Genomic DNA, 26,153 nt, shown 5'->3' with positions numbered 1-26,153 from the left:
CTTGCTATCAACATCCTGGGGAATTACCATTGACCAGAAAGTGAACTGAATTAGCCATATAAATACTGTGGCTGCAAGAGCAGGTCAGGGGCTAGGAATTGTGTGATGAGTAACTCACCTCCTGACTCCCAAAGCCTGTCCACCATCTACAATGCACAAGTCAGGAGTGTTATGAAATACTCCCCACTTGCCTGGATGAGCTCCCACAACACACAAGAAGCTGACACTGTCCAGGACAAAGCAGCCCGCTTGATTAGCACCACATCCACAAACATTCACCCTCTCCACCAATGACGTACAGTAGCAGAAGTGTGTACCATCTACAAGATGCACTGCACGAATTCACCAAGGCAACTTCAACAGCACCTTCCAAACCCACGACTCCTACCATCTAGAAGGACAAGAGCACCAGATAGATGGGAACACCACCGACTGGAAGTTCCCCTCCAAATCACTCAACCAACCTGACTTGGAAATATATCGCTATTCCTTCACTGTTGCTGGGTCAAAATCTTGGAACCCCTTCCTAACAGCACTGTGGGTGTACCTACACCACATGGACTGCAGCAGTTCAAGAAGGCAGCTCAGCACCACCTTCTCAAGGGCAACTAGGGATAGGCAATAAATGCTGGCCCAGCCAGCGAAGCCCACATCCCGGGAATGAATAAAAAAAATGATTGGGCACAACTCTGATCCCAGTGTTGACACCTGTACATATACAGTTTCCAGCAGAAATTATTGGATGGTGATCAGCAGCAGCACTCGGAATGATTATCCTTCCTGCACCCAATGAGGCCAAGTGTAACTACTATTCTAGTTAGGAGTAGCATTAATTTGTGACGGTCCTGGTACTGCATATACAAGGAAGCTCTGGTTGTTATATGTAAGACGAAGATGAAAATTAATTAATACTTTCAATTTTTGCCAACTTTAATTTGCTAAAATCCCACCTCCTCCATCTTTAAAAAAAAAACCTGCACAAACCTCTTTTTTTTTGATCAAGTCTTTGGCCTGTCTTCCTCACACCCACCAACGTGCAACTGGCACCCTCTGACCTAGAAATATGCATATTGGTTAGCAACTGGCACCCTCTGACCTAGAAATATGCATATTGGTCAGCCCATCTGTCTTAATGCTGCCTGTTCTTTATGTGCAAGGTGTGATGTAAATACAAATTGTTACTGAAGTCAGTCGACAGGCCGCAAAAACAGTTGCCCATCATTAATGTAATGGGTATCATGCACAGCTGGTGTAGCAGCATTTATGGGAAAAATCAAGTGGTTATATTTTGTGGCCCCTGGAAATGCATAGCAGGTGCCAACACCATGCGCCTGTCCTTTTCGTGTGTTGCATAGAACCCTTTGCCGAGTCCATCAGGAAGGATCCGGGCATAAGAGGAGTAACGATCCCAGGCAGTGGAGGCACTCAGGTAAAAGCCTCCCTGTACATGGACGACGTCGCCGTCTTCTGCTCGGATCCGCTGTCGGTGCGCAGACTGATGCACATCTGCGACCAGTTCGAACTGGCCTCGGGAGCCAAGGTAAATCGTGGGAAGAGCGAGGCCATGTTCTTTGGGAACTGGGCTGACCGATCCTTTGTCCCCTTCACTGTCAGGGCTGACGGCCTGAAGGTGCTGGGGATATGGTTCGGAGGGACCGGGGCATGCGTTAGAAACTGGAAGGAGCGAGTGGCTATGGTGAAAAGGAAACTGGGCATGTGGGAGCGACGCTCCCTCTCCATTGCGGGAAAGAACCTGGTCATCAGGTGTGAGGTACTCTCGCTGTTGCTGTACGTGGCGCAGGTCTGGCCCATTCCAGACTCCTGCGCGATGGCGATCACTCGAGCCATCTTCCGCTTTATCTGGAGGTCGAAAATGGATCGTGTCCGCAGGGACGCGATGTACAAGCCTCTAGATAAAGGGGGAAAAAACGTGCCCAACATCGCCCTCATACTGATGGCCACCTTTGTGTGTGGCTGCATCAAGCGGTGCGTAGACCCTCAGTACGCAAACACCAAGTGTCACTACGTGCTGAGGTTCTACCTGTCCCCGGTGTTGCGAAGGATGGGTCTGGCCACGCTGCCGCGGAACGCTCCAAGTAGTTGGACCGTGCCGTACCACCTGTCCCTGGTGGAAAAATTTATGCAGAAAAACACCTTTGACCACAAGTCCATCAGGCAGTGGTCAGCACGTAACGTCCTAGAGGCCCTGAGGGAAAAGGAGAGGGTGGACCCTGTGGGATGGTTCCCCGAGCAGACTGTCAAAGTCATTTGGCAGAATGCCTCATCGCCAGAACTTTCCAACAAGCACCAAGACGTAGCTTGGCTGGTGGTGAGAAAGGCCCTCCCCGTCAGATCCTTCCTACACGCCAGGAGGCTCACCCCCTCTGCACGTTGCCCTCGAGGTGGCTGTGGTGGGGAAGAGACCGTTGTTCACCTCCTTGTGGATTGTGCCTTTGCAAAGAAAGTCTGGAGAGAGATGCAGTGGTTGCTGTCGAGGTTCATCCCGAGCAGTTCTGTGACACAGGACTCTGTGCTCTACGGGCTGTTCCCAGGGACACACACCGAGACAAACATCAACTGCAGCTGGAGGATCATCAACTCGGTGAAAGACGCGCTTTGGTCTGCCCGAAACTTGTTGGTCTTCCAGCGCAAAGAGTTGTCCCCGACCGATTGTTGCGGACTGGCACAATCCAAAGTCCAGGACTACGTGCTGAGGGACGCACTAAAGCTTGGGGCAGCTGCCGCAAAGGCGCAATGGGGAAGGGTCGCTGTCTAAGACCTTTCTACCACAGCGCACCGAGAGACTGGGAACTGTTTAGAGCCCCTCGGGCTGTACAGATCAAAATGAAAGGCTGTAAATGATTGTAATATTGTTTGTACTGATGCACCTGGTGATACATTTTGTAAAAGTTTAACCTGGATTGTACCCTTGTAATGTTGTTTTTGAAATGGTTTGGAATGTGATTGAAGATATTTTATGAACAAAGTATATTTTTACAAAAAAAAAGGTGCCAACACCATGACAGAAGGAAGTTAATACTTGGGGTTGGACCTTTCAGCAGCCCGATCCTGATTCCAGCAGAAACATTAACTTCTCTTCCCCCTTCGGGTGATGGGCTTGTTATTCCAGGTTGAAGGCTTGAGACCACTTTCTCCTGAGCGGGCTGCTCCTTGAAAGCGCGACAGGTGCCAGACCAGACCAGACCCGACCCTCCGCTCCCAGTGCGAGAGCGTGGGGCGGGCGGGGGGGGACGGCAGTCCGCATGCGCACTGATGCCAGTGCCAGCGGGCACGAGTCGGCAGCCCGCATGAGCATTGCCGCCGTTGCCGGCGCCTCGGGTGGGGGGGCAGGAACTGGAAGCCCCGCATGCGCATTGCTGCCGCTGCCAGTGCCGGAGAGCAGGAGGAGCCGGTAAGCGCGCGCGCTGTCGTTCCGGTACCGGAGAGCAGGAGGAGCCGGCAGTTGAGTGGCTCGGTGCCGGAGTTTGCAGCAGCAGCAGCAACAACAACAAAAACAATAACTAGACGCGGCTTGGGCCCATTTGGAGAGAATGAGCCTGAGGAGTAGGTGAGTATTGGGATCTTCCTTTGTTGCAGTGCAAATACACCTTGACCCGGGTCCGTGTTCTGTCACCGCAGTCTCTGTGTCGGGCATCGAGGGCTATTTAAAGTTGGCAGCACCAACTTACAGGGCCTGTCCCAGCAACTAGTGGGTGGCTTTCCCTGACAGTGGAGTCCTTTGTTGGTCGGGTACCTGGAAAAGTCTAATAATTCTACAGCTCACACACATTTCCACTGATTTTTTTTTTGGTACTTTGTAAGATTCTACGTTTCTTTTTTTTTGGCAAAATCAATTGAATTAATGTTTTTGGTCGAGGATGATGTGATTTGTATATTTAGGCTGGCAATCGCTTATTTGTGACTTTTACTGTCGTTCTACAGCTGCATAGCTGTTTAAGTTTTTATTTTGAAATTTTTCTTTTCCCAGTGGTGTGTGAGTGCAGTTTCTCCGATATTATCCGCCAATCCTGTTGTTTTTTGTTAATGTGTGCTATATTGAAAGAGATGGTATCAGTGCTCTGGTTGCCTTTATGAACCCAGCAGCTTCGTTAGGAGCAAATCAGTGACTGCAGGTCTCCTGACATATTACCAGGCTTGAATCGAAAACCTGTAGACAATTGTAGGATGAATGATCACATATTTGTGCCCCAGAAGTGCCTACTTACCCATGTTTCACATCTGTAATTATGCACAAGCAATCTAACATGCAAGAGAAAGTGGGCGGAGGGGTGATTTTTTTTTTTGTTATGCGCTGAGATTTTGGGGTCTGGAACGCACTGCCTGAAAGGATGATCGAAGCAGATTCAATAGTAACTTTTAAAAGGGAATTGGATATATTCTTAAATGGAAAATATTGCAGAGCTGTGGGGACTAAGCAGGGAAATGGCCTCCTTTATTTTTAAAGAATGTGGGTGTCAGTGACTAGGCTAACATTTGTTGCCCATCCTCATCACCCTTGAGAAGAGCCACCTTCTTGAACTGATGCAGCACATGTGATTTGAGCATAAATGTAGGGCAATGATCAAGAAGTTTGCAGACGACACAAAAATTGGCCGCTCAGTTGATAGCAAGGAGGATTGCTGTGGACTACCTAAAAATGAGGTGTCAAGCTGGTGAAGCTATAACACAGAACTACTTGCGTGCCAAACAGCATAAGCAGCAAGTGATAGACAGAGCTAAGCGATCCCACAACCAATGGATCAGAAAAAAGCTCTGCAGTCCTGCCACATCCAGTCATGAATGGTAGTGGACAATTAAGCAACTCACTGGAGGAGGAGGCTCCACAAATATCCCCATCCTCAATGATGGGGGAGCCCAGCACATCAGTGCAAAAGATAAGGCTGAAGGGTTTGCTACAATCTTCAGGCAGAAGTGCTGAGTGGATGCTCAGTCTCCTTGGAGATCCCCAGCATCACAGATGCCAGTCTTCAGCCAATTCAATTCACTCCATGTGATATCAAGAAACAGCTGAAGGTACTGCATAGTGCAAAGGCTAGGGCAATGTTCTAGCAATAGAACTGAAGCCTTATGTTCCAGAACTTGCCACGCCCCTAGCTAAGCTGTTCCAGTGCAACTACAACACTGGCATCTATCCGGCTATTTGGAAAATTGTCCAGGTATGTCCTGTACACAAAAAGCAGGACAAATCTAACCCAGCCAATTACTGCCCTATCAGTCTACTCTGAATCATCAGTAAAGTAATGGAAGGGGTCATTAACAGTGCTATCAAGCGACGTTTGCTTAGCAATAACCTGCTCACCAACACCCAGTTTGGCATCTGCCAGTGCCACTCAGCTCCTGACCTCATTACAGCCTTAGTTCAAACATGGACAAAAGAGCTGAATTCCCAAGGTGAGGTGAGAGTGACTGCCCTTGGCATCAAGGGTTAATTTGACTGAGTGTGTCGTCAGGGAGTCCTAGCAAAATGTGAGCCAATGAGAATCAGGTAAATCTCTCCACTGGTTGGAGTCATACCTAGCATGAAGGAAGATGATTGCGGTTATTAGAGGTCAGTCATCTCAGCTCCAGGACAACACTGCAGGAGTTCCTCAGGGTAGTGTCCTCAGCCCAACCATCTTCAGCTGTTTCATCAATGACCTTCCTTCCATCATAAGGTCAGAAGTGGGGATGTTCGCTGATGATTGCACAATGTTCAACACCATTTGCAACTCCTCAGATACTGAGGCAGTCCATGTCCAAACGCAGCAAGACCTGGACAATATCCAGGCTTGGGCTGACAAGTGGCAAGTAACATTTGTGCCACACAAGTGTCAGGCAATGACCATCTCCAACTAGAGAGGATCTAGCCATCGCCCCTTGATGTTCACTGGCATTGCCATCATGGAACCCCCCACTATCAACATCCTGGGGGTTCCCGTTGACTGGAAACTGAACTGGACTAACCATATAAATACTGTGGCTACAAGAGCAGGCCATAGGCTAGGAATTGTGTGACGAGTAACTCACCTCCTGACTCCCCAAAGCCTGTCCACCACCTACGAGGCACAAGCCAGGAGTGTGAGGGAATACTCCCCACTTGCCTGAATGAGTGCAGCTCCCATAACACTTAAGCTTGACACCATCTAGGACAAAGCAGCCCGATTGATTGGCTCCACATACACAAACATTCACTCCTTCCAACACCGGCAAACAGTACCAGCAGTGCGTGCCATCTGCAAGATGCACTGCACGAATTCACCAAGGCTCCTTCGACAGCACCTTCCAAACCAAATGACCATTACCATCTAGAAGGACAAGGGCAGCCGATGGATGGGAACACGCCTACCTGGAAGTTCCCCTCCAAGTCACCCACCATCCTGACTTGGAAATATATCGTCGTCCCTTCACTGCTGGGTCAAAATCCTGGAACTCCCTTCCTAACAGCACTGTGGGTGTACCTACACAACATGGACTGCAGCAGTTTAAGAAGGCAGCTCAGCACCATCTTCTTAAGGGCAACTAGGGATGGGCAATAAATGCTGGCCTGGCCAGCAAAGTCCACATCCCACAAATGAATTTTAAAAAACTGCAGGAATATATCGATGGACTGGTCAAGTGTGCAAAAAAGTGGCAAATGGAATTCAACCCAGAGAAGTGTGAGGTGATACATTTGGGGAGGTCAAACAAGGCAAAGGATTGCACAATAAATGGGAGGATACTGAGGGGTGCAGAGGAAGTGAGGGATTTTGGAGTCAGTGCTCACAGTATCCTGAAGCTAGCAGGACAGGTTGAAAAGGCGTTTAAGAAGGCTAACAGAATCCTTTCATTTATTAGTTGAGGCATAGAATAAAAGAGCAGGGAGGTTATGCTGGAATTATGCAAAACATTAGTCAGGCCACAACTTCAGTATTGTGTGCAGTTCTGGTCACTTCATTTCAGAAATTATCTAATTGCATTAAAGAGGGTACAGAGGAGATTTACAAGGATGTTGCCAGATTTGAGGAAAGATTGGATAGGCTGGGGTTGTTCTCTTTGGAACACAGGAGGCTGAGGGGTGATTTGATTGAGATGTACAAAATTGTGAGGGACCTGAATAGAGTGGATGGGAAGGCCCTGTTTACTTTAGCAGAGAGGTCAGTGACTAGGGGACATCGATTTTAAAGTGATTGGTAGAAAGATTAGAGGGGAGATGAGGAATTTTTTTCACCCAGAGGGTTGTGGGTGTCTGGAACTCAATGCCTGAAAGGGTAGTAGAGGCAGAAACCCTCAACCTTATTTAAGAAGTGTCTGGATATCCTCCTCAAGTGCTGTAACCTGCAGGACTACAGACTAAATGCTGGAAAGTGGGATTAGGCTTGGTGACTTGTTTTTTGGCTGGCTCAGAGATGATGGGCCAAGTGGCCTCTTTCTGTGCTGTGAACTTTCTATGATTCTATGTGGTGTAGATAATCGCCCAGTGCTGTTAGTGAGGGAGTTCCGGGATTTTTACCCAGTGACATAGTTCCAAGTCGGGATGGTGCATGGATTAGAGGGGAACTTGCAGGTGCTGGTGTTTCCATGCATCTGCTGCCCTTGTCCTTCTAGGTGGTAGAGATTGCTGGTTTGGAAGGTACTGTTGATGGGGCCTTGGTGAGTTGCTGCAGTGCATCATGTAAATGGTGTACACTGCTGTCACAGTGTATCGGGAGTGAATGCTTAAAGTGCTGGATGGAGTGTCAATCAAGTGGGCTGCTTTGTCTTGGATGGTGTCGAGCTTCTTGAATGTTGTTGGAGCTGCACTCATCTAGGCAAATGGAGCGTATTCCATCACATTCCTGACTTGTGCCTTGTAGATGGTGGACAAACTTTGCGGAGTCAGGAGGTAAGTTAATCACTGCAGAATTCCAGCCTCTGACCTGCTGTTGTAGGCATAGTATTTATCTAAAATAAAAGCAAAAAACTGTGGATGCTGGAAATCCAAAACAAAAACAAAAATACCTGGAAAAATTCAGCAGGTCTGGCAGCATCTACGGAGAGGAGCACAGTTAACGTTTCGAGTCCGAATGATCCTTCAACAGAACTAAGTAAAAATAGAAGAGAGGTGAAAAATAAGCTGGTTTAAGAGGGAGGGGGAGGGGTGGGTGGGACAAGAAGAGCTGGATAGAGGGCCAGTGATAGGTGGAGATAACCAAAAGATGTCACAGACAAAAGGACAAAGTGGTGTTGAAGGTGGTGATATTATCTAAAGGAATGTGCTAATTAAGGGTAGAAAGCAGGACGAGCAAGGTACAGATAGCCCTAGCGCGTGTTTTTCCAATAATTTATATAGATTTTTCTTTTCCCACCTACTTCCATTATTTTTAAGTGTATTTCCATCCATTGTTTTATCTCTACCTTTTAGCCTATTTCGATCCCTTCCCCCCCACCCCACCCCCACTAGGGCTATCTGTACCTTGCTCGTCCTGCTTTCTACCCTTAATTAGCACATTCCTTTAGATAATATCACCACCTTCAACACCTCTTTGTCCTTTTGTCTGTGACATCTTTTGGTTATCTCCACCTATCACTGGCCCTCTATCCAGCTGTTCTTGTCCCCCCCCGCTCCCCCCCCCTCCCCTTAAACCAGCTTATATTTCACCTCTCTCCTATTTTTACTTAGTTCTGTTGAAGGGTCATTCAGACTCAAAACGTTAACTGTGCTCCTCTCCGTAGATGCTGCCAGACCTACAGTATTTATCTAGCTGGCCTGGTTCCGTTTCTGGTCAATGGCATTCCCCAGGATGTTGATAGTCGGGGATTCAGCGATGGTAGTGCCTTTGAATGTCATAGGAAGATAGTTAGATTCTCTCTTTTTGGAGATGGTCATTACCTGGCACTTGTGTTACTTGCTGCTTATCAGCCCAAGCTTTCTGGGCCGTATGATTCTATCATCTGCCCTTTTCATCAAAATTAGAATACTCCAATAGATGCCACTATAGCAGATACAATGTGCCTTTTAGCTAATTTATTTTGGCGGGTTCCTGAAGTATCCCTGAAACTCCGTACATAGAAAAAGCCCTTTGTTAGAATTGGCCATCTCTATTTAGATATGGGAAGGTTAAGCGATGGGTAAGACCACAGAAATCAAGCAATAAATAGTTGGTGTAAATAATAGTTTGGGTGGTGCATTTGTGTACACATTTCACAATGGCACAACATGCAGACTCTTTAAATAGCGAGGTTGTGAGTCTGGCATGCACTTTAAGAGTTGTTAATTGAAGCAGAGACCATGTCAACATTTAAGAACAGCTTGGTAAGGGGATTGAAGGAAAGGAGGATCCAGACATATGGGAACAGGGTGGGCACATGGAATGTGGACTACGGCTCATGTGGAGGATAAACATCAACATTGGCTGTTTGGCCAAACACAGGCTATGTGCATTGTAGTTTCCACTTAATTCTGTGTAATCTGTGCATTAAAAAATCTTCATGTTGCTCCAATACACTTACACTTCTTCATAGCTGAAATCCAATTCAAAGTTGATTAGCTCAGATAAACCTTCTGAGCCAGTGCAATTTTGAAGTTATACTTTTATTTTTCATTCCTATTTTATTACATTTAAAAACAAAGTCTGGAAATGCTCAGCAGGTCAGGCAGTATGTGTGGGGAGAGAAACAGAGTTAATGTTTTGGGTCATGGCCTTTGCTTTTGAACAAATAAATCTTGTGCGGAGATTCTGTATTTTAGTAAGAGCAGGCAACATTTGGAAATGAGTAGATCTGAGTGCTTTCTGAAATACTTTTATTCTTTTATGTGCTGTAGTATGCTGTGAATGTCTTGGAAAAATTCTGGTTGCTGAAGAGCTTTTCAAGGCTCCAGAATCAATATTTTTCTGCACTTTCTCACCCTTCCACAATAAATGATTGCTGCTGTAAAAACAAAAAGCGAAAAAAAATTTGCTGCTGGAAATCTGAAACAAAAACATCAAATGATGGAAATGCTTAACAGTTCAGGCAGCAGTGGCAAAAAGAGCAGACTTAGTTAACGTTTTGGGTCGATGCCCTTCTTTAAAACTGATTTTGGATAAGAGTCTGCACTCAAAACATTATCTAGCTTTCAGCAGATACTGTCTAAACCCATTAAGTGTTTCCAGCATTTTCTGTTCTTATTTTAAGGTTGCTAACATGTTTGCACTTCCATACAATGTTTTATGTGCCAACGATTAGAATATTTATAAGACAAATTCCAAAGTGTAAAGGCCTGTTTCTACCACCACATACTGTGGGGGCATACCTGATGAACAATTCACCATCCCTTCCTCTTACTCAGAAGGTTGTCAGTTCAGGTCCCAGTCCAGAAGCTTGAGTACAAAATCTAGGCTGATACTGTACTTCATTGCTGCACTTGAGTGAATGCATAAACTTGTAGTATCATAGCACAGTTGGTACAATCAGCAAACCAACTGAATGTGAAGGAAAATCACAGTTTAGTCTTAATTTTTCAAGACAGTTCAAGTAAACTGCTGATAGCCATTGACTGTGTGATATAAACAAAATACGTCCGTGGACTTGAGCTATGTGTACCAGGAAGGTTTTGGCTTCAGTCCATGATCTTATTTGGGGTGGGGGTTATAATTGGCATTGGCGGCCCTCATCTAGGGAGGGACAAACTCGGCTGTAATTCCCACTTTCGATTTTCATCCAGTGTTTCTTTTGGCAAATTTGTATCAGTGAACTTGATTTGACTGTTAAGGTCTGGTTGTCTGCCACATTCACTTGTCCTTGCTTACAACTGAAGAACAGGCGAGGTTTCCAAAGGTTTCTTCAAAGACCTTCCAAGTTAGGACAGCTCAATTCAAAGTGTTAAGTTGGGCATCCTTAGATGTGTAGCCCGCCTGAATCACTGACTTCAGGGAAAGAGGGGGAATAGTAAGATTGTGGGTAAATTTGTATATAGAAAATGAAACGAGAATAGTGTATTCAGGAATTATGACAATCGAGAGAGCTAAGCTGAACTTGTATGCATTGCCTCTTGGACTCTGAAAGTCCCTGATATGCAAATTTTTAAAAAGCATTTTGTAAGTTTGCTACACTGATGATTGCGTTTATATCTACCAGATTATTTCATACAGGACGGCACTGTGTGATTGTGAGGAGGACAGTGGAGAATTTAAAAATGCCCCCTGCTTGAACATGGTGATTTATAATGGGGCCACCTGGCAGAATTGGAGGATTTCACAAAACATAAAATTTTTGCTGCTTCTGAATTCCATACTTGAATAGGAGTGAATTAATGAAGACTATTGTAATGTAATGAAGCACATTCATGTGCTGTTTGCTGATATTTTCTGACTCATTTTCATTAGGTATTTCAGAGAATAATAAAAACGAAACAAGAGGCAGCCTTGTCACTGGACAGGCACAATGCAAAGCCTCCAATGTATGTCGTAATTTTCCTGGCATTATTTTTCTGATTCAGCTTTTACTTTGTGCAGTAGATAATATCTCTTATCTGGTGTGTGCAGACACACATGCAAAAAGGCTGAATCTGAAAAATAAGTTACTGGCGGAGTCCATGAATTTTTCTCAGTCACTGATTTGGCCAGTTTGTGGGTATTTTGTTTTGTGTTGCTACCATGAGAATAAATAATTTGTTCTGAAAATAAGAATAAATTATGAATTCTAACTGGCAGGAAGTGTCGACTAGTTATCCTTAACCTTTGCAACAAGCTGGTGCAGCAAGTGAAGACAGGCATTTATTGATCATTACAACAGGCAGCAGATGCATGAAAACCACCACCACCAAGAAATTCCACTCCAAGCCGCACCATCCGGACTTGGAAATATATTGTCGTTCGTTCACTGCTGCTGGGTCAAAAACCGGTAACGCCCTTCTTAACAGCACTGTGGGTGTACCTACAGCACATGGAATGCAGTGGTTCAAATGGGCAACTCTTCACCATCACAAGCGCAATTAGGAATGGGGATAAATGCTGATCTTGCCGATGACGCTCACATCCCATGAAACCATTAAAAAAATTGAGAGTTTCTGATGTTCCAACACTAATGTTCTGGTACTGCATATACAAGGAAGCTCCGAGTGCCATATATAAGACAAAGATGAAAACTAATTGTTGTGAACAAAGGAGGAGATGGGCAACAGTAATTTGCATTTCTGTAGTGCCTTTACTGTGATAAAAATTCCCCAAGGTGTTTTGCCAAAAAGCACAACTCAGGTGCTTCAGTCTCATTGCGAGGAAGCCCCTTCATTAAAATAGTTTTGACTTCAGGCTCTCTACACTCTAGTCCGCCGTGTTGGTGCATTGACATCCAATGGTTCAAAGTAGGCCTCGGGCTTTCAAATTCAGTAGTTCAGGGAGCTTCAGTCTAACGTGCATCAACATTGCAGCTACTAATTTGTCCTTTCTTGGGATATTCAGACAATCAGGCCATGAATGGCTCTGCAGTACTGCTTGGCGCTTGGAATATTGCCCTGTATCATTGCAAGATGATAGGGAATCCGGCTTGTCACACAATTATCACCCAGTTGCTTCAAGTCACTTTGGAGAAATTGGGAAGCACCGCAGAATGGGGTGAATCGCCAGACGAGTGTTTGTTCAAGCCCAGCACTTTGCCAGCATCGGTTTATTAGAAGTTTAAGAAAGACCATAAATTAACTTTCTCATTCTAAGTGTGCCTCAAGTTCTGCAGTGTTTCATCAGAACTACACTTTTCTCCATGCAGTATGCCATCTTTTCTGATCTCACCTCATGGAAATCAAGGAGAAGCAGGTTACAGTGGGATGAATGTTGACCAGGATACTGGGAGCAATTACTAATTTTTAATCACTTCATTAATATAGTAGGTGTTCTTGTTTCAGCTCTCTGTAGTTTTTCTGACTAGTACAGCAATGAACTATAAATCTTCATAGAGTTATTATAATTTATTGAAGACATAATGATATATGCTAATTATATAATTAGCATTCCTATCACATAAATGATACTTTGAAGCTATGACACACAGTAATCTAATCGAAACATTCAGATGATGCCATAAATTGTTGAGATAAGTGATTTACAACCTCTTTGTGAGCCATGAAGTGACTGAGCTAATCTTTACTCATAAAGTTAGATTACAGTTATGAACTTCAATTTAGTGTCTCATATTGTTTCTGATAAACACAGCTTCACTCTTACATGTAGGGGTTTATTCTGTTCCTGATCATTGTATCCCAAGCTACTTCACTGATATCTCTATCGATATATGGAAAAATATTTGCGGTTGATTATAAGGAAATTCTGTATCCAGCATATTTATAAATGATCTAAGCTGTGATATTTCCCTGTCTTAAATCTTAGTATAGCTGTGTAACAATTGTATGGATTGGGCTGTGGGAATCTTTCGCTATACATCATCTGTCATGGTAATTCCTGTTAGTAAGAAAAAAAAGCAATGGTAGGTCTCTAAATTTTTTAATATTTGAGGCATAACACAGTCTGGAATGCATTTCAAGGCAGTAACACATTGGGATTGAACTAAAAAGCAGGCCTGGTTTTGCTTTTGTGATTCTGTAACCGACCCAAATTATCAATGCATTACTGTTATGTAACAATACACTGCACACTCCGTGTTATCCAACACATAGTGGAGTTCAGTACACAGTTCTTGGAAAGAATTTCGGAAGTAATTGTAAAATTAAAATAAGGTAACTGCTTGCATCTTTTCCAGGAATCAAGAATCAAATTAGAGATGATCACTACCAAAACCCAAATTAGAGATGGAAGAGAAATATGAAAATATACCTAATGTAAAGAGCTGTGGAGTAATGTGTGTTTTTTTCCCAGTTATTATTTCCTTTGATTTCTTTGCTCTTTTAATAATTTTATTCACTTAATAATCTGTATTGTAAGTTGGAGGCAGTGACTCTCATCTTAGAGCTAATTAAATATTGATTTAATGAGAGCGCTATTTGTAGGTGATATTGTATCTCTGTAGCAGGGTGGCCAATCGTAGTAATAGACAGGGCTTGAAGTAGCTACAATTGAGTCGATAATCCTACCAGGACTGCAAATCTGTTACTTCTGCAAAAATCTTATTGGATTATTACACGAAAGAGCAATCAACCAATAGCAACAATACTTGTGCAAAAGTAGTAGGTTTATGATTGTCAACGAGTAGCAAACCTGTATTGTGTATTGTAAACTGTAATACTCCATGTCTTATTGTACCATTTGAAGGGAAATAATGACAGCTATGCTGAAAATATCACAAATACATAGACATCTTCAGCAGTGCAATGTTCTATCTGGTATAAAAGTGCCTCTTAAATTGTGTGGTGCAGGGCATTAGGGAGTGGTACCTAGCTGGTGTTCGGGAGCTATTTTTATACTTGGTACAACTAGATAGCACTTTGAATATGAAACAAATGCCTCTCTAATTCTAAGTTTCTTTAGTTAAGTGTTATATGTCTTGTATGATGCAAAGAATTGTGCAGTGACAGTTGGGGGATTTTAGGATTAATAAACTTTCAAAATTTTGTTGGTCTTAAGTTGCCCATGTACAAAATATTTTCCCAGTTTCTGTGTTTTTATTTGTGTTTGCTGCAATAGTATGACTGTGAATTATGGAAGATTTCTAGGTTCTTTGGAAACAGTGCTGATTTGACCTTGGTGAGCCCAAACAAAGAATGGGAAAATTAGCCAAACTTCCTGTTCCCAATTACTGCCCAACGGCTCTTGCTGGAAAGTGCATCTCATAGTCATAGAGTTATACAGCACAAAAACAGGCCTTTTGGCCCAACATGTCCGTGCCGGCTATTAAGCACCTATCTATTCTAATCCCATTTTCCAGCACTTGGCCCGTAGCCCTGTATTTTATGGTGTTTCATGTGCTCATCTAAATACTCCTTAAATGTTGTGAGGGTTCCTGCCTCTACCACCCCCTCAGGCAGTGTGTTCCAGATTCCAATCACCCTCTGGGTGAAATTTTTTTTCGTCAAATCCCCTCTAAACCTCCTGCCCCTTACCTTAAATCTATGCTCCCCTGGTTATTGACATCTCTGCTAAGGGGAAAAGTTTCTTCCTCTCTAACCTATCTATGCCCCCCATAATTTTGTATACCTCTATCAGGTCCCCCTTCAGCCTTCTCTGCTCTAAGGTAAACAACCCTAGCCCATCCAGTCTCTCTTCATAGCATCTGTGTTGGATCAGGATGAGAGACAATGGGGCTTGATTGTAATGCCCCTGAAAGTTGAACAACTTCCTGGGATACCTCTGAGAAACAGCAACTTGGAAGAAATACCAGAAAGCTACTAGCATCAGCTATAAAACAACCCCCCATCATTTCAGGTCCTTTCACTCTCTTCTTTTGCTGTTTCTGGCCCCTCACTTTCTTTCATTCTCCCTTCTCACATCTCTCACACTTATACACGCTCAGATTCTTGCCACATCAGGGGTCTTTTCTTGAACAGTTGTCTTCTGAGGTTGACACATACTAATGCATCGTCAATGTTGAAAAAAATAATAAAACTGAATATCATATATAATACCTGACTGTAAAGCAACAATTGTAGCGGTAAAATCGCCACTTGCCTAAACGCTTCAAGGCAAAGAGTATGCAGACATGCCAACTCTCCTGAATACATTGTGGGAGTTGTGATTTATGGGTAAATTACGCCTCTCTTGAGATCTTGCCAAAGTACTCTGAAATCTTGGGGATTTCCCTGCACGCTATTGCTAAAAGATCAGGTGGGGTTGGCAACAGAATTGGCAGTAGTCACGTGAGAGAGTCTGCAACTACTAAAATGGAGCCCAGGGGAGAGAAAGCAAGCGCAAGCTGGCAGCTGCTGCGAGCGGTGTGTGCTCTTGAAGTCAGGTGGGAGTGGGGTTAACAGGGAGGTTGGAGCTCCAGGTCAGTTCCCGTGTCTCCCTTGTTATTGTGTCTTCCCCAGGTGTGATCTCCTCTCTTGATGGCATTCTATAATGTGGTTCCATGGGTGTGAGCAGCCGCCTTGTAAATTGCCCAAGACCCCATTCTTCAGCTGCATATTGAGTGTGACTGGCTACTTGACATTTAGAGTTCTTCATACCTGAGCTGGATTTTATAAACTAATTTCTGTTTCTAGGAGGTGTTATTGAGTAGTAACCAGGAGCAGGAATCCTGTGTGTTTTGTTTTAATTTCTCTTGCCAGGGGTTCTGAAGTCAGTTCTTCCTGCTGCCTGGCCAAGATGACATAAAGATCTGAGTTTAGGAAACTTCCTAATCTTTGCGTGTCAGCAGTTCACCATGCAGGGCATTTACAACAATGACAATTTGAATTCATATGAGGCCTTTAATGTCAGAAAAATATCCTACAAGTGGGGGCTGGGAGAAGGGGAAAGAAAAGGTAAAAGGAATGAAGATGTGGATCATCAGCTATTGTGAGTGTTAGGAGACGTGACCAAAAGTTTGGTTGAAAAGGTGAGACTTCAGAAGGTTTTTAAAGGTGAAGAAGTGGAAGAGTTTATGGAGGCAACATCATAAAGTAGTACATGCACATTATCAGTGAGTCCTGCAGATTGTTTGAGAAAACGAAGAGGCCATGATATATTGGGGTGGTGGGATTGCAGAGGGAGTGAAGGCTGCAAGTTGTCTTGGCCTGAAGTAGTGAATTATTTACAGATTATTCAGTTGTCCAGGCCAGGATGGCCCTGGACTCTTCTCCTGTTTCCTGGGTGTAGCCAGATAGCGTAAGGGTCCTCGATGAAGAGGAAAGGACAAACACAGTTTCTGTTCCCAAATTACTCTCTTGTGATCTCCATCAGGAAGTGCATACAGGCATGGGTTTGTATGCAGAGAGTGGGTGAAAATGTGAAGGTTGTGCTCTTCTCTGATGCCTTTCATGGTTGAATAGCTGACTGAAGGGCTACTTGGATAAAATACTAGCTGAACTATTACTCCATAAAGAGGCGATGCCTAAAATTAGAATGTGGGTGGTGGGAGGGAGCATGTTCCTGTGGAAAGGCATATTTTTTGTAATTAGCAACACACCTGGTTCATTTTTTAATTGTTATTCTTGAAAAACTGTTTCTGTGTTCAGGAGGTCATCCATATTGACGCCCGCTGCTATTTTTATACAGACGATTGTTTGGGGCTTTGGGAGGGGCAATAATGATTGTACAATGCATTGCTACATTTGATTTATGATGTACATAAGTGGGAGTAATTAACTGGTTGTTTTACTTTTAATGTACATCCCACTCAGACAATGTTATCCTCTTGCTTCCAGTAGTTTGGATTCAAATGTAGTGCAGGTTGATTGCTAAGATGAAGATTCCTATACGAAATGAAAATTGCCCATCACGATCCCATGTTGGAGAAAGTATGTCCTGGCAATCTGGGAGACTTATTGCAGCCATGTGAATTATTAATATTTTGGAAACTGAAAATGCTGCCTTTGTACATCTATATGGTACTCTGAGATTGAGATAAATGGATATTGTTTGGGGACTATGGGGAACAGTGGCTTGCCTGATTTTCACTAGAACAACTGGGAGGAAAACTTCATTCCTAGCCTCCTGCCTGTATGTTGTTTTGCTCTTGACTGCAACATAAACACAGGAAAAGCGAATCAAAGCCAATAAACTGGCTTTTCATATTTTTAAGTCTTGGAGCATTACCAAGATCTCTTGAAACAGGATGCCAATTGGTTTGCTTTATTTGAGTGCATGCTGCGCACACACACTAGTACTGTGTACTTCAGTACAGTTCTCTTACTCTGTTTGATATTGAATTGTCTTTATTTAAAAGGGGGTGACATTACCATGGTGAAGAATCTTGCAGGACATTTTAATTTTTATACACAGAAATCAATTCAATATGATCCTGGGTTGCTTCAATCTTGCACCATATGGGAGCACCTGGGATAGCAAAGCAGTTGTATGGCGGCAGCTGTGCCAGGGCCTGAGTCTGAGTATGAAACATCATACATCGCTATAGGGCCGGTATAATTTCCAGCATTGGAATCTGCTTTCAAATCTATTAGAATTGCAAAATTCTTTATGCAGGCATCAGAGTACATGGTGTCAATAATGACTTGCACTTACACAGTGCCTTTAACAATGAACATTATCCCCTGGCGTTTCACAGAGGCTCAAGGGGAAAATGTAGATGTTAACTCAAAGAAGGAGATGTTAGGAGAAGGTAATCAAAAACTTGGTCGAAGCCCTAAGTTTTATGGACGATCTTGGAATGGGAGAGGGAGCTGAAGAGGAAGAGAAGTTCAAGGATTAATTCTGGAATGTAGAGACTCCGAGTTGGTAGAGCAGATTGCACTCCTGGCGTTGGGCTATTTCCTTTTCCTGGGCTAGATCCTGTTCCAGCTTGTTGGCTTTTCCTCATTAGATTTCAGTTTAGAGTTCCACGATTTCCACACAGCTATTCCCTCATTCTCTTTTAAATATCTTTAATTACTTGTGTAATGTGTATTTCTTATATGTCAATGTGGCTCAGTTGGTAGCTCACTGAATCAGAAGATTATGGATTCAAATTCCACACCAGAGACTTGGGCACAGAAATCGAGGCTGATACTTCGGTGCAGTACTGAGGAAGTGGAGGAAGGTGCCATCTTCAAAATGATATACTAAACCAATATCCAGTCTGCTCTCTGAGGTAGATGCAAAAGATGCCATAGCACTATTTTGAAGAAGAGCAGGGGGTTCTTTCTGGTGTCTTGGCCAATGTTTACCCCTCAATTAACATCACTTTAAAATAAATTAGAGATTATCTGTTCATTATTATGTTGTTGTTTGTGAAAGTTTGATTTGGTGAGGATGCTGGAGTTTGCCTGTTTTTGCTCTTGGCTTTGAGTACCTTGCAGGGACATTGCTGGTGGAAATCTTCCAGTGCTGGAGGTACCTTTGGTAGATTACTCATGTCTCACTGCCATATAGAGGTGCAGTGACAACAATAGAATTGTAGATTGTTGTCCTGTTATGGAGACCTCTGTTGTCTCGGTTGCACAAACTTTGGAAGGCTGAAGAAGAGTCACATGGGCTTGAAACATCAGCTCTGTTTCTCTCTCCACAGATGCTGCCAAACCTGCTGGGTTTTTCCAGCATTTTCTGGTTTTATTTTGGAAGGCTATGCTGGCACAGCTGATTCTGTACTGAATCTCCTCTTTGGTGATCTTTTGAGAAAGGTAGTTGCTGAGATATAGGAAGTGTTCAATGACTACCAAAGTGTCCCATCAATAATATTTGGAGATGTAAGTGCTTGTCTGGGGGAGGGCTTGTGGAGAATTTTGGCCTTGCTGATAGTGACTGAGAGACTAATTCTTTTGAATGTGGAGTTGAAGAGATTGAGGAAGATATGCATGTTGCTTGCAGTGTGGTTTACAACTATGCAGTCATCGTCGTATTGTAAGTTGTGGACATGCTGGAGGGTGACCCTAGTCTTGGTTCTTAGCTTTTTGAGGTTGAAAAGTTTCCTATTGTGTCGAAACTCAGTCATGACCCCTTGTGGAAGTTAGTCATGAATGAGTTCTATAACCAGGCTGAAGTACATAGTGAAGAGAGTTGACGTAATCTGCTTGACACCCATCTGGATATGAAAGGGCTGACCTCCAATTCATTGTAAAGGATAGTTGCTATCATACTATCCTGAGACTTCTGCATGATGGTAACAAATTTTGCTGGACGTTCAAGTCTATGGAGGACTTTCCAAAGGGCTTTGAAGTTGATAGCGTCAAATGCCTTGGACGGATCAATAAAGACTATGTAGAGCTTTTTGCATTGTTCCAGTTACTTTTCTTGGATTTTTGAGTGGCAAAGATCATGCCTGTGGTTCCCCTAGATGGCCAGAACCACATTAGGTCTCTGGAAGGATGCCTTCGCTGATAAGTGGAAGGCGATTCAGGCGGATTCATTTGAGAATCTGCCCTACGGGAAAGGGAGTTGCAGGATTTTGACCCAGTGGCAGGGTTATAACAATTTTAGTTCTAAGTTAAGGTGTTGTGTGGCTTGTAGGGGAACATGCAGGTGGTGGTGTTCTCATGTGTCTGTTTCCCTTGTCCTTCTAGGTTTTAGAATTTGGAAGTTTGTAAGGTACTAACTTGCCACTTTTCAGTCCAAGCCTGAATATTGTCCACATCTTGCTGTACGTGGACTCGGCATCTGAGGAGTCGCAAATGGTACTGAACACTGAGCAATCGTCAATGAACATCCCCAATTCTGACCTTATGATAGAGAGAAGGTTATTGATGAAGCAGCTGAAGATGTTTGGGCCTAGGACACTATCTTGAGGAACTCTCGCAGTGATGTCCTGGGCTGAGGTGCTTGGCCTCCATTCACCATAACCATCTTCCTTTTGTGCTAGATATGACTCCAACCAGTGGAGAGTTTTACCCCGATTCCCATTGATTTCAATTTAGCTTAGGTTTCTTGATGCCACCGACTGTCAAATGCTTCCTTGCTGTCAAAGGCAGTCACTTGCCTCTCTTTTGGAATGCAGCACTTTGTCCAAGGTTATACCCAAACTGAGCGTCGGTGAGCAGGTTATTCCTGAGAAGTGCTGCTTAATAGTACTGTCATTGACAACTTGCAGCATTTTGCTGATGATTGAAAGTAGACCGGGCAGTGAATGGCCTGTTTCTTGCGGACAGCATATACCTGGGCAATTTTCCTTGTTGAAATGCCACTGGTGAAATTCTACCGGAACAGCTTGGCTAGGAGTGTGGTTTGGTCTGGAGCAAAAACGCAAGTATTCCAGCAGGGATGTTGTCAGGGCCCAGAGACTTTACTGTATCCAGTGCCTTCAGCCACTTCTTGATATCATGTGGAATGAATTGAATTTGTATCCTTTCCCAAAGAAAATAATGTGTTGAATCAGTTTCATCACTTCCCTTCAAAACTCTTGCTTTGTCCTTTCTGTGCAGTTGATTCCTGTTGTATAGAAATGCTGGTTTTCAAAGGTGACCCAAATCTGTGCAAATAGAAAAGGTTAAATTATGTACCTATAGCTGGTTTTCTTCCCAAACAAACACTTGTTGGAATTTTGCCATAGCTTCTTGGTCTTGATGCTACTCCCAAATTACTGGAGATGTTGAATCCAGTATCACAACAGGCCACAATGGAATTTGAACATACAAATGAAACCTGGTCCTGGTTAACCAGCTTGGAACTAATATCCCACTATACTCTACAACAGAGGTAAAATACTGCAGATGCTAGATGTCTGAAATAAAATCAGAAAATACTGTTCTGATGAAAGGTGAAACCTTAATGCTGTTTCTGTCTCCACAGATGTTGCCTCCACAGGGGTCATCAACAGTGCTATCAAGTGGTACTTGCTTAGCAATAACCTGCTCACTGACGCCCAGTTTGGTTTCTACCAGGGCCACTCAGCTCCTGACCTCATTATAGCCTTGGTTCAAACATGGACAAAAGAGCTGAACTCCCAAGGTGAGGTGAGAGTGATTGCCCTTGATATCAAGGCCACATTGAACGAGTGTGGCATCAAGGAGCCCTGGCAAAACTGGAGTCAGTGGGAATCGAGGGGGGGAAAACTCACCTCTGGTTGGAGTCATACCTAGCTCAAAGGAAGAAGGTTGTGGTTGTTGGAGGTCAGTCATCTCAGCTCCAGGACATCACTGCAGGAGTTCCTCAGGGTAGTGTCCTAGGCCCAACCATCTTCAGCTGCTTCATCAATGAACTTCCTTCCATTCTAAGGTCAGAAGTAGGGATGTTCGCTGATGATTGCACAATGTTCAGCACCATTCACGACAATTCAGATACTGAGGCAGTCCATGTCCAAATGCAGCAAGACCTGGGCAATATCCAGGCTTGGGCTGACAAGTGGCAAGTAACATTTGTGCCACACATGTGCCAGGCAATGACCATCTCCAACAAGAGGGAATCTAACCATCGCCACTTGATGTTCAACGGCATTACCATCACTGAATCCCCCACGATCAACATCCTGGGGGTTACCAGTGAGCAGAAACTGAACTGGATTAGCCATATAAATACTGTGGCTATGAGAGCAGGGCAGAGGCTAGGAATTGTGTGACGAGTAACTCACCTCCTGAATCCCCAAAGTCTGTCCGCCATCTACAAGGCACAAGTCAGGAGTGTAATGGAATACTCTCCACTTAGCTGGATCTGTGCAGCTCCCACAACACTCAAGAAGCTTGACACCGTCCAGGACAAAGCAGCCCGCTTGATTGGCATCACACCCACATTCCCTGCACCACCGGCGCACAGTAGTAGCAGTGCGTACCATATACAAGATGCACTGCAGGAATTCACCAAGGCTCGTCAGACAGCACCTTCCAAACCTATGACCACTACCACCTAGAAGGTCAAGGACAGCAGATAGATGGGAACACCACCACCTGGAAGTTCCCCTCCAAGTCACTCACCATGCTGACTTGGAAATGTATCGCCGTTCCTTCACTGTCAATGGGTCAAAACCCTGGAACTCCCTTCCTAATAGCACTGTGGGTGTACCTACACCAGATGGACTACAGGATTCAAGAAGGCAGCTCACCACCACCTTCTCAAGGGCAACTAGGGATGGACAATAAATTCTGACCCAGCTAGCGAAGCCCACAGCCCATGAATGAATAAATAAAAAAAAAATGCTTCCTGACCTGCTGAGTGGTTTACAGCATTTCCTGTTTTTATTTTACATGACTGCACCCTTACTTGTGTAACCATGTACTCTAAACAGTTAAGTATCAGTTCAAATGAAATGGCACCTATTAGTACCCTGAAGCTATTCCATTCAAAGGAGATTTGATCTGAATTGAATTTGCTCCACTGAGTGTTATTGCATGCAGAAGACGCCCACAGTTGTATATTTTTCATGGTATGTTTGTGGCTTTTTTTGGTGGGGGGGGCGCGGGTGGGTAGGTGTATTACTGAAATGCATGTGAGAACAGGTAGTGTAGAGAACAGATTGGAGACTGACTGTTTCCAGTGCACTTGGCCCACGCCGGATGAGAATCATTATAAACTTTGACACTCACGTGGTTATGTAATCGAAGTGGGTGGATTGTGGAAGCAGTTTAATTTCAGTGCTTTGATGATTCACTTTATTAACAACAAGAGGCATCTGTTCCAGTCGGGGAGGTGGAGCTAGGAATGCTGATAAGCTGCTCCTGTTTAATCACGCACCTCTAATGCAGCCATGGAGAGGAAAATCAATAGGTGCCAGAAGTTGTTTCATTCATTAAAATGAAAACCAGCTATTGTATATATGTGAATGTGTGCTTTGGGAATAGATGGATCCTTATAAAATAGAATTTGAAATGTTATTTATTGAATAAAAATTAATTAACTAATTTTTATGCAATTTGTGAACACTTCAGTAACTTGTGTCTCCAAAGAACTGGGCCAATTCTATATCCTTTTGCTTTCTGCTCTTTCCCCTTAGTCCTGCCTCCCCTCCTTTTCCTCTGCTGCAATCTTTATATATGGGTGACTTTGCTAATTCAGGATCAATGAGCTTGCTTGTACTCCAAGAGCATAATAGTTTTTCAGCACTGATTAATTGAATAATAACCACCTGTCAAAGCAAAATCATGTCGTATTGGCCTGTTTCCGTACCTTTTAGTTTGTGATTAGTTTTTAAACAGTGCATAAGGAAATGCTTCATTCTAGTCAATTTAGAAAGGGAACTAGGAGCAGCAGGGATATTGAATGTGCTACAAAGGCTGTAAATAGATGGATATTTTGAGTAAGTTTACCAGGAATGCCCAATTAAAATGATTCATGAAAAAGGAATGAAAGCAGTGGGTGTTGATTGAATTGTTCTCGAGTCAGATGATTTTTTGTCAGTGAAATTCATTGTGTTTACCAGTGAGAAAACGGCACAGAGTCTGCAGGTTAACTGTGCTTTTATTGTTCCCACCCTCCCCCATTTTTTTTTTAACCATTTAGAGGATTGTAGACGCATTCCAGTGTTTCCTGCTTTCCGCTGGTGAATTGTCAAAATATACAGAGTGAGTTCCTAATTTCATAGAGGCCTTGCGGGCATGGGACCAGATGAAGGTGGGAGCTGTAGCATTGTGCAAAAATCAAGGGACAGGTTAATATGGATGGCAATTTCACACCTAGTGGCTGGTTATGAAGTTGCATTAATCAAGGTCTGAAAATTTGTCTGGCTGCCTTCTCCCTTGTTTGCAAATTAGCATTGGGTGGTGAGAGGATTGAAAATTTTATAATGTAAAGGATATTAGGACACTGAACATGAATTTCTGCCGCAACCCCCACCCTCCACCACCGCCCCATCTTTTTTTTCAGGATTTCATAATATGGCTTTGATATTAGTTTTGTCACTGGCTCTACAAAATGGTAATGTCCCCCTCAATAGCGGAGTATTAATTTGCACTGTATACAACTTCAATACAGCAGGATCTATTTTCTGTGCCAGATGGGAAATGAAAACCATGCGGTAAATATGCCCCGTAAAAAACGGTTTAAAAAGTCCTGGTGTTTCATGGCTGCCATCCTTTTGTGTTGAATGAAACTGCAGATCACAGGAGTTTATGCAAGAGGCTTGGGCACAGCTTTCAGATGACAACAGTAGGTGACAAACCATTGTCTGAGTAAATAACTGACAGTGGTAGCATCAAACAACAGGAGAAATTTCAGGTGATAGCACTGGTGTCTGCTTCAGCGACTGGTGTGATTCTGTCTGTGTGATACATTATCTAAGAGAGTGACAATTGGTTTTATCAGTGCACCATGGTAACTGGGCATACCTCATCGCAGCACAGATCATTTTTCTTTCTCCCCCCGCAAAAATAAGCACCCATTCTTTTAACTTAATAGGCATGAGAATGCCCCTATAACTTAGCTTTTTCTTTTTGACTGTAAATATGCAATATGATAATATTGTATTGCAAAAGTATTCATGCTGTGAAAAATAGTCCTATACTGAAGTTATAGCTGTAAATGATATTGCCATAAATAAAAAGTGATTAGCGTCTTCATGAACACTTAAAATACCAACTAAAATGGAGACAATAATCAGTTTGATTTATAGACCTCTGAGTCAGAAAGTTGTCGGCTCATTCCTGAGAGCTACCGGAATTGAGTACTTCATTCTAGGCTGACACCTCATTGTTGGCAGCACTGTCTTTTGGATGAGACATAAATTTAGGCCACATCTGCTCGTGATAGTGGCTGTAAGATACCGCATGAAACTATGTGAAGAGCAGGAGAGTTCTACATTTCTCCTTCTGCCATCACCACCAAAACAGATTAGCAGTCATTTATCTCATTACTGTTTTTTGGACCTTGCTGTGTGCAAAGTGTCTGCCGTACATAACAGCGATTGGATTTCAAAAATAATGAATTGGCTGTAAAGTGTTTTGGAACATCAGTGAATGGAGCTAAGTAAATGGTCTGAAATAAAAACAAAATGCTGGAAATATTCAGCAAGTTTGGTAGCATCTGTTAAGAGAGACACAGTAGCATTTCAGGTCAATGACAGGTTGTAAGCAAGTACTGAGGCAGGGAGAGAAAGGGAAGGCCTGTGATAGGGTGGAAGGCAGGAGAGATCAAATGACAAGGGATGATGGTGCAAGGCAAATCTCAGAATAGTATCCAGACGTCACTGTGCAGCATCATTGACCAGAGGTGGTGTGACTTCCATGCTATTTGCTTGCCCTCACTATCTGTTCTTGCTCCCCTTTTCCATGTATGCTTTAAATGCCTGTGAAGTGGTTTGGTTAGTTATTTCTGGGGGCGGAGGTTATTTCAGTCCTTATGATGCTTGGCATGAAGCTGTTCAGATATGCTTGTGTGTGACATTGAAGAAGCACCATCCAGTTTGTGTTTTCCCTCCATGTTTTTTTTACCATCTAGTGGAATATCAACAGCAACTTCACAAGGAACTGCTTTGTAGACAGTGTAAGCTTACTCAGCTGTCTTTGTTGTTGCAGTGTAGGCCACTCCCAGGGCGTTCAACATAATGTAACACTGGATGTTCTAGCATAGTAATTAAAAACAAACTGTCTTTGAACCATTTCCAGCTCGTTTACAGGGTAGGTTTAGTAGATATCTGAGACTGTTGCTGCATACTCAAGTTTGGAACGTACCATAGACTTCTATACCCACTGTATACCAACCTCCCTTTCCCCCACCTACCCAAACACAAATCAAGTCTACAGTCAATAATCCTTCCATCTCTGGTTACACCGTTTTTCT

General features: G+C 43.5%; 1 protein-coding gene across 2 annotated transcripts in view; it reads left to right on the top strand.

Annotated features, from left to right (window-relative positions):
- The first annotated feature begins 3,403 nt into the window (after positions 1–3,403).
- tnk2b (tyrosine kinase, non-receptor, 2b) overlaps positions 3,404–26,153 on the top strand; it is a 249,597-nt gene continuing 226,847 nt past the window's right edge. The window contains exon 1 of one of the 2 annotated variants that reach the window (XM_078564023.1): positions 3,404–3,568. The gene's annotated coding sequence lies outside the window, so the exon portion shown is untranslated. Of the gene's footprint in view, positions 3,569–16,398; positions 16,420–26,153 lie in introns of those variants that run through there. The other variant, XM_078564024.1, reaches the window with a different exon arrangement.

Source organism: Cetorhinus maximus, chromosome 19, assembly GCF_964194155.1.
Source record: "Cetorhinus maximus chromosome 19, sCetMax3.hap1.1, whole genome shotgun sequence".
In the NCBI taxonomy this organism is placed as follows: Eukaryota; Metazoa; Chordata; class Chondrichthyes; order Lamniformes; family Cetorhinidae; genus Cetorhinus; species Cetorhinus maximus.
The sequence above is the reverse complement of the archived record's forward strand: the minus strand, read 5'-3'. Positions and strand labels throughout refer to the sequence as shown.